The sequence below is a fragment of the Palaemon carinicauda genome, chromosome 22, assembly GCF_036898095.1.
Source record: "Palaemon carinicauda isolate YSFRI2023 chromosome 22, ASM3689809v2, whole genome shotgun sequence".
NCBI lineage: Eukaryota > Metazoa > Arthropoda > Malacostraca > Decapoda > Palaemonidae > Palaemon > Palaemon carinicauda.
In genome coordinates, this window is record NC_090746.1 from 62203960 (window position 1) to 62213959 (window position 10000).

Here is a 10000-nt window from a genome sequence, read left to right on the forward strand (position 1 = left end):
AATAATAATAATATAAGGTGTGTCTGCTAAGGAAAATTGTAAATGCTGATAATTGGATCTTAAATTCAACTTACTCTCGCTCTATTATTGACTGCGAAGAACTTGGGTAATTTAAATCTTCGAAGTCGATAAACCAATATTGGTGGCGCTCGTAGGAAACAATATTCATCATGAGTTATCTTAGAAGAAATAAATGAATAATTTGATTGCTCATGCAATGATGACAGTGGGAGCCAACTTCCAGTAAATTACCTAAATAAGAAAATATATCATTAAATTTAAATTGGAACAAAACCATGTATTTATGCCTAATTATTTATAACCTTTATGAATGATTTTCCTCCATCTTTCAAAATTCTTGCACATTTAACTTAGGGATTTTTATGATTTGGTGTTAAAGGCGATCAGAAGTTATTACCGCAGTGAGGAAGATAGAACCATTTTAATTTATGTAGTACTAAATGAGAACTTTCCCAAATTAATTTTAGCCTTTTATTCAGACAGATTTAAAAAAAAATAAAAAGTAAACAAGCAGATTATCTCCTTAAGACTAAATGTTTTACAGAAGACCTATAATAAGGAAATATCATATCTGATGAACTGAATGAAGAGGTTGATTGGGACAGAGAAACCTACGAAAAATTAATTATGTTTTTTATGTAATGAATAAAGTAATATCTAGATGAATTAGAGTTGAAAAATACATATGATTTTTTTTCCATAAAATTTTCTATTGTTAAAAAAGAGTAAGATAAAGGTGAGGCAAAGAATATGTTGGTTCAAAAATTGATTTGACATTTTGTAGGAAAAATCACTTTTAAATTTTATAAGACGTCTTTTTCTTACATCTTGGATATGTCAATTTCCGTTATGTATTTCAGATATACTGGATATAGAATAAGAAAAAATAGTTCGGTAGTCTTTTACCAAATTTCCGGTTACAACCTTTCATGGTTTAGATTTCTAGCCAAATGTTCTATATTCCCAAAGGCCTACGGGTTTCAATATACATAACAGAGGAATGTTCAAAGATTACGGTTTTCTTTCTGGGACCGATTAGTTGTGCATTACATTTTCAATTTGAATTTAGGTTGTTTTTTCTTTTTCACTGAACGGGAAACTTCTGGTTTCAAGCGAGACCATCTGAAGAAGTCATCTTGATTCTGGAATTAGCTATAAGCGACCAAATTGTTGTCATGAGATAACCAGGTGGCTTAGGTGGTTAAAAGGATCACAATTTAATGACTGGATTTAAACAACATCAAGAATATATATATATATATATATATATATATATATATATATATATATATATATTGTATATATATACATATATATAAATATATATATACATATATATGTTTATATGTATACATATGTATATATATACATATATATAAATATATATATATATATATATATATATATATATATATATATATATATATATATATATATACAGTATGTGTATATATGTAAATATATATACAGTATGTATATATATGTATATATATGTGTATATATATATATATATATATATATATATATATATATATATATATATATATATATATATATATATATATATATATATATATATATATATTATAGTAGTTGCAATATTCACGTCAGACTTTCCATAGTAAACAAATCCCACCACAGTATCGCCTGACCTCATTTCGGTACGACTAAGTGAAATCATCACTCTTGTGCTAAGCTTTGGAATTCATTTCCTTGTTACCTGTTCCCTTATTCACACTCTTCCATCTACAATTAGGTCAGTGGGTATCCTTCGGAGCTATTTACAGTCCCCACTTTCTTAATCTCTTCAGGAATGAACTCTGTATGTAAAGAAAATTCAAGTATTCATTAGAAGGCTTCAAATACGCAACGGAAAACTCTATTACAATGTTATTTTTAACTGATTTGTTATTTGGGTAATTATCAAGATCAGTCTGTCCGTAGATTTCCTTGTTGGTGCATTTGGAAATTTCCGATAACCTGGATGTCCATAACTTTGAAAATCTGTTTCTCAAAGACAAGAATTCTTTCCTCAGTTAAGTTATTATACCTCTATTTATAGAGGGAAATCATAGCTCCCAAATGACGATTATTTTTAAGGATATATACTGTATTTATACACGGATATGTGAGTTTTTATTAATCATAATAAAAAAGATCACCAATTTCTATAATTTTCCTGATACTACAAATCCTTACATTACTTATTCATTCCTTCATTCACCCAACATAGACCTTATGCCCCAATGCTACTTTGAGCATATTCATAGGCTATTGTTTTATCAAAAGAGTCAGGCATTTGCATCGCATCAAATGTCAAGCTCAAAATGAAGATCTGTAAGGCAGATATCAGGTTCCTACTATTATATGGGCCAGAAACTGGGTCACTTAAGAGGTAAGAAGAGATGAGAATGGTCAAGTGAATTTCTAGAATATCACTACGGGAAAGATGGGAGAGTCAAGATATAAGAAGAATAAACCGAATATGTAATGTAAAAGATAAGGCTAGAGGAGCTCTTCTGAGATATTCTGGCTATGTAATGAGAAGGAAGGATGTGGGACCAATCAAGAGAGCCAAGAACATGCTAGTGATGGGGAGGATGAGTGAGGGGCGTCAGCAGATCAGATGGATGGGTGTGGTTAGGTAGGATATGGGTGAGATGGGACTTTAGGAAGATGTAAGGAATAGAAAAAAAAATGGGGAAAGTTGATTCGAGTGCCGACCCTGATTTACATTAGGACTTATAAGGTCTAAAAAAGAAGAAATGTCAATACCATCATTATTGTATCACATGTAACCCAAATCACTTAACTTTGTCCATTGTTTCCTTTCTGGTAATAGCCACGTATTAGTTATTACACAGAAAACTTCAATTTGCAAGAAGCAAGAATAAATATACCTCCAAATACTTGATCTGCTAAAAATCGTATATTTTCTCATTCAACTAAATATATAACGCACACTGGTATGTAGAATATACTGAACAAAATTTCCAATACACTGATTGAAATACACCACCGGGAGCAGCTATATTACCCTCCCCCCCCCCCCCCGGCCCCCAAGTGGCTGTAGTCTCATTTGAATAAAGGGATATCAGGATAGAATGTAGGATTATACGGCTCAAAGAGATACCATCGACATAGAGCAAGCTCTGGCCGGATGAAAGTCGGTTGAACTGACCGTAAAGGAGATGATGCCTTCGAACAACCTAAAGGGATAAGAGTGCAAAAGTCATTACTGCTCATGTCCGATTTCGTGGATACTCTACATTCTCGAGTCGTCGTTCCGTTATTTTCTATAGAGTGATGAAAAACGATAATGAAATCGAACATGTGATGGGAGGAAAGAGTTCGCTGGTTGTCAGATTTCATTGCATTCTTTTCCCTGCTAAGTCTTCATCCCGTTATCCATCAGAGAATTTGAGACAACTTTTATTCAATGGAAAATAGAGTTCGGCGCATTCATTATTTCCATTTCAATATACGGATTCATTGTTTTCTGTTTGTCTTTGGGATGCACGTTGTGAATAGTGAATAATACAGTGAATATAATTTTCTTACTAAGTCATTGTCATCATGGTGCCTTGTAATATAAAAAAGAAAAATGTGTGCTGTAAATTAGCGCAGGCTCCATAAACCATATGTAATTATTAAGTGCTTGACTTGCTCTACGAAGGATGCTGTATCATTAAGGGTCAGAGATTGTGAAACAACTTACATTGAAATTAATTCGTATAATTATTCGTGGTGGCCTATTGGAAACGTCCCTGCATGGCGTGTCGATTTGCTGGATTGGGATTCGAGACCCTCTCAAAGCCGATGGTTTCTTGTAGTGTGCGCAACCTCACCATCCTTGTGAGATAAGGATAGGTGTTTGGAGGAGCTTGTAGGTTTACATGCTGAATCATCAGCAGCTATTGTCTGGCCCTCCCTGGTCTTAGCTTGTGTAGAAAGGAGACTTGGTTGCTGATCATATCTATATATGGTCAGTGTCTAAGACATTGTAGCTGTCTCTTGTCTGTAACATTCATGAGTGACCTTTAAACCTGTAATTTGGATTCTAAGACGCCAGATAAACCAGACTCAAAATGATAGGTCTTGTCATCCTCCTCAAATTAGCTAAGATAACACTTGGAAGGTAAATGAAAGCCCTTTAGAAAGGAGAATAGATGAAAGTAAAACGAACGCATGTTTGGATTTAGACTCAAGTAGGTCCTCAGGCAGGTAACATTGAAAGTCCGAACTTCTGGATACTTATACGTTGTTTAGTTATCCCTTTTGTTGATTTTTTAAATTTTGGATTTACTTTGCAGTGGCACACGTTCCAACGCAAACTCACTTGACTTACTTAAACATTTAATTTATCTCTCTCTCTCTCTCTCTCTCTCTCTCTCTCTCTCTCTCTCTCTCTCTCTCTCTCTCTCTCTCTCTCTCTCTCTCTTAAAACGGCAAGGTATATACTACGGCTAGCCGCTTCAATTATATGACTCTAAATACGAAAGATGTTTCAATTTTACTTTGTATTCCCTTACTGTACGTTTTAAGATTTTTATATTATTATTAATGTGATATTGCATACAACATAATAAAGCTAGTTCTTTAATTATCTTCTCTTAGGTTATTTTAGGCGCTTTTAATTATCGTATACACATATAAGTGTGTAATATGTAGATATATTTTAAATACATGTTCAAACTTTTACATTGCACTATCAGTGTTATGTAGTCTCAAAGTAAAGTTTTGTCAACTTTATACTACTTAGAATTTTAAGATTTAACGCTACAATCGATACGCTCATGAAACAAATGGTTTATGGTGTGCAAAGGAGGACAAGTGATTACCATGTGAAATGATAATAGAGATTACGACAATAGATTGAAAAATAATATAAAAATATCATTAGTGTTATTTGTCGTTGTGGTTAGTAATGAGATAAATATTACCTTGGGAAAGAGCAATTGAATGACAGATATTAATAAAAGGACCTGCAATAGGTTGGGCTAAATAATTTGCAAGAATCTTTACCATTAGCGTAAGGAGCACAGGGAAGTTTATTTTAACTGATAATGATCGTGTACCAACCGTGTGTCACACGATCGTACATAGTAACGACATTTCATTTTGTGTATATATTATGCTTGTATCTTCGCTCTCCCCTCGCACTAAAAAGAACATGAAATAACATGTATGTTTTTTCTCACCGTTAACTGTTAACCAGTTGAACAGGAAATTTCCTGTTGCATTGAGTTTTTGTATATAAAGGCGAGTTTCTGTAATAAAGTTACTCAGTTGCTTTCATCCTGTCTTTGGGTCACAACCTTCTCTCTGCTCGTCACATTGGTGACCCCGGAAGTCGACTCACTCCTCCCGCCTTCCACCCCCCCTCGCCCCTCTGTCGTTTGTACCATGACAGACTCTACGGAAGTTGGCGTTGGCGCTGCGGCTGCCCCATTGAAACTTTCGTCATTCGCCAGTGGAGAGGCGTTTGCTTGGTTTCAGATTTGCCTCAAGTGCGGGACTCGCTCCACCACCAAAGCATATTATGTTCTCGCGGCGATACCTGAGGACACCTTCCCCCGGAAATATCCGACTGGCTTTGCGAACAAGGAGACACCCCAATAGCGTATGACGCCCTCAAAACATACCTTCTTGAGCAGTACTCGCCGTCACCAGCCGCCCGTATAGCAAAGCTTTTTCAGCTCTCTCAACAACTGTTGGGGGACCAAAGGGCTTTGCTCGCCCTCAGGGAAATGACTTTAAGATTATATATATCATATATATATATATATATATATATATATATATATATATATATATATATATATATATATATACATACAGAGAGAGAGAGAGAGAGAGAGAGAGAGAGAGAGAGAGAGAGAGAGAGAGAGAGAGAGAGAGAGAGAGAGAGATTTCAACACCATTCTGTTTCCCTTTACAGAAGGTAGATCGACAGAAAAACAAAAGTCGCTCCCCGTTTCATCCTTTAACTACTAAAACGTGGATGAGTCTTCTGTGAAGTGTAACTTCCGCACACTTATTCGCTTTCGGTTTCTACCCAGGAGCCTCATCACTAATGTGTCGGAACCCCTTAACCCCACCCCCTCACCTCTAAAATTGTTGTCAAATCCCTCTTCTTACTTGTGCAAGTTCACATCATCGATTTAACTCTTTTCGTGGCTTTCATCTCTGAATTATACATTTACATCACGAACTGGTTACCCGTCATTCTTTCCAGAAGATCAGACAACATCAAAATATCCGATCAGTCCTTTCGCCTACATTAAGCTTTTATCACTACTATGTATTACCACATTGCCACCCTGTCAAATCTTCATACGATCCACGCATAAAACAAGTTACTGAAATACACACACACACACACACACACACACACACCTGTAACGGTACCACATGTAGATTCAGGGACTTTAGATATAAAACATCTCTTCAGTGGCAAATATTTTCCTACATCTTGACTTGATTCTACTCTTGTTTTGAAAAATCATAGTCTGAGCAAAAATTGACCAGGTAAGAAATTTGAAGTAAGGCTAACTTAAGAATTTTAACATCTCTCTCTCTCTCTCTCTCTCTCTCTCTCTCTCTCTCTCTCTCTCTCTCTCTCTCTCTCTCTCTCTCTCTCTCTCTGTCTGTCCATACAAAGATATTCATGCATATGTATAGATACACACACACACACACACACATATATATATATATATATATATATATATATATATATATATATATATATATATATATATATATATATATATATATGTATATATATATGTATATATACATACATATATATATTTATATATTTATATATATATATATATATATATATATATATATATATGTGTGTGTGTGTGTGTGTGTGTGTGTGAGTGTGTGTGTGTATCTATATACTGACTCAGAATAGGCAGAAGATTAACTAAGCTACCCCCTACATACATACATACATACGTTTTTGTTTGGGGACGTTTCATTTTATATTGCAAAATACACGGGACACTAAGAAATATGGCTATTGGGACCTTAGATTTCTGTATCGATGCAATACATCTCGCTCCAATTGCAATCTGAGAATCGTATATCTCTTGAATTGGTGGATAAGTAAAGAGATTATTGGATTGCTTTGGTTATTTAAACCTATAAATCTACGAGAGAGAGAGAGAGAGAGAGAGAGAGAGAGAGAGAGAGAGAGAGAGAGAGAGAGAGAGAGAGAGAGAGATTCGGCTTCTCATAAATTCTTGTTTTTTACGACTTAAAAGTAAATTCGTTGACGTTAATCGTATAAGGTTAAAGTTATATGTAAACAGCGAATTTTAGAATTATTTCGGTTTTATTGATTTCATTTCGTTAACTCTTGAAAATTCACTTGTTTATGAGATTCAAATATAGAACTTTGTAAGCAAGAACAAATAAACATTATTTAAGGATTGTGATGAAATAAGTCAAAACGAAAAAAAAAAAAATGAAGTAATTATGGATATACGTTTTATGACATTTCATTCCTTTTACCTTGCCAACAGATAGAGAAAAATTCCTCTGGCCTTCCTGTTTCGTTGTTTTAATTCATATAATTTTCAGCAAAAAAAAAAAAAAAAGATAGAGCCGCATGACGAAATCTAACCGAGGCCATTTGCATCAATAGGTGTATGAAGATATATATATATATATATATATATATATATATATATATATATATATATATATATATATATATATATATATATATATATATATCAATGGGGATGAACTTCTTGTTTAATCGACATAGTCTTATAATGTTTATGCACCGTAGCAAAAGCTTTATGAATACGTTGAATTTTCCTCATAAATAGATCAATAATCGGCATTTCACCTAAAATATAGGTATGACTTTTCTGTCACTTGGTAAACTTGGAACCTTGAATTTCATCAATTCACTCCTGGCGATTTGGTGGACGGGTGTTAGAAATCCTTTCGAGCTCGATTGTGTCTGGCAGTGTCTGCAACCTTACCATCCTTATGAGCTAGGGATGGAGGTTGTGGGGGGAGCCTATAGATCTATCTACTGAGTCATCAGCAGCCATTGCCTGGCCCTTCTTGGGCTTAGCTTGGAAAGGGGCCTTTGACGCTAATCATTATGTGTATATGGGTATATGGTCAGTCGCTATGGCATTGTCACTATCTCTTGTCTGTGCCATCCATGAGCGACATTTAAACCTTTAAATTCCTGGAAAATATTGTAGTTCTTTTTAAGATGTCGAACCCATTTCTACGACCTCTGATTTTTTAAACCCTCCATCAGCTCTTGTTTTTCTTGTATGCAAAGTGAACATCTCTGCGGTTTCTTTTTTTAATGCATTCATATTCAGGACATTTCTTTTTCCCTTTCATTTGATTCAGCTGAACGATCCATTTGTGCAGTCCATCTTTTGCCTTCCTGTCTCCCTTTTTAGTGTTTCACAGTTCCTGAAAACGGTTTGTAAGCCTGTGTGGTTCATCTATTGTAAGTTACTCATTCCTTCACAAGATTCATCATACTATATATATATATATATATATATATATATATATATATATATATATATATATATATATATATATATGTGTGTGTGTGTGTGTGTGTGTGTGTGTATGTGTATGTGTATGTGTTTGTGTGTGTATATGTATATATAATATGTATAAAATATTGGAAGTCAATCCTAAGCAACCTTTTCAAATAAAGATTCCTTTTTGTGCAAGGTTACGTACATTCTTGCTTTTCAAGGAATGGAGAAAGAAAAAATAATAATGTTTCAACCATATTATTATTATTATTATTATTATTATTATTATTATTATTATTATTATTATTATTATTGTAAAAGCATGATGCTACAAGATTAAGGACTCGGGCATGGAAAGCAGCCCAGTGCGGAAAGTAATTAAGGTAAATAACAAATAACCTTTATGTAAGAAGTAATGAAAAATAATCTCATTAACGGCGTTACAATAGATCAGTCACACACACTATGAAATGAGACTTATCTCAACTTGTTCAACAGAAAAGCATTTTCAACATGACGGAAGTTCCACAGATTCAACTTCATGATTAGGAAGATTATTCTATAATCTGGTTACAGCTGGAAACAAAACTTTTAGAATATTGTGTATTATTAAGCCATATGATGGAGAAGACAAGACTGATAGAATTAGATGCATAGCTGGTACCACGCACCAGGTGGTACAATCTAGGAATATCTGAATGCGAAGGATGGTCAGAATTATGAAAAATAGTATGTAACCTGCATGAAGAACTAACTGAAGAACGGTGCAAGACATTAATATCTAGATCAGGATACATGGAGTTTCATACACCGCAAGGTTTTGTCCAACAAATTAAGATGAGAGTCAGAAGTTGAAGACTTGACAGCAGAACTATTTTCAAAACATAGGAGAATGAAAGAGTGAAAATATTCCTCAGTATAGATTGATCGCCAAAAAAGCCGGAAAACTGTTGTATTTCATATTTTATTTAAAGAAGAAAACATACACCAAACCTTAGCTCGTAAAAGGTCAGTAAAAGCATCGGTTGGTCTCATTATAAAATATACAATGGGAAATACCAAGTGGTCTAGATAGGAATTTTAAAAGGATATTACAGTAGGTTAACGAGAATAATAACAAAGGAAATACATTGTAAAAAGGAAGTATGTCATAGAGGTAGAAAATGCAGAAGACAAGCATGGCATTTATAAATTTATTTATGTTTCATTGTTGATTATGAATTTATAAAAATGTATGTGGGACCTTATCAAAATAATATATAGTGTTCCTATGGCAAAATAAGCTTGTGAATTTATTAGGCGTTTCTCTCTCTCTCTCTCTCTCTCTCTCTCTCTCTCTCTCTCTCCTCTCTCTCTCTCTCCTCTCTCTCTCTCTCTCTCTCTCTCTCCTTTGAACAGATGATTATTGTATAATTGTTAGACAATAATTTAATCCCCCA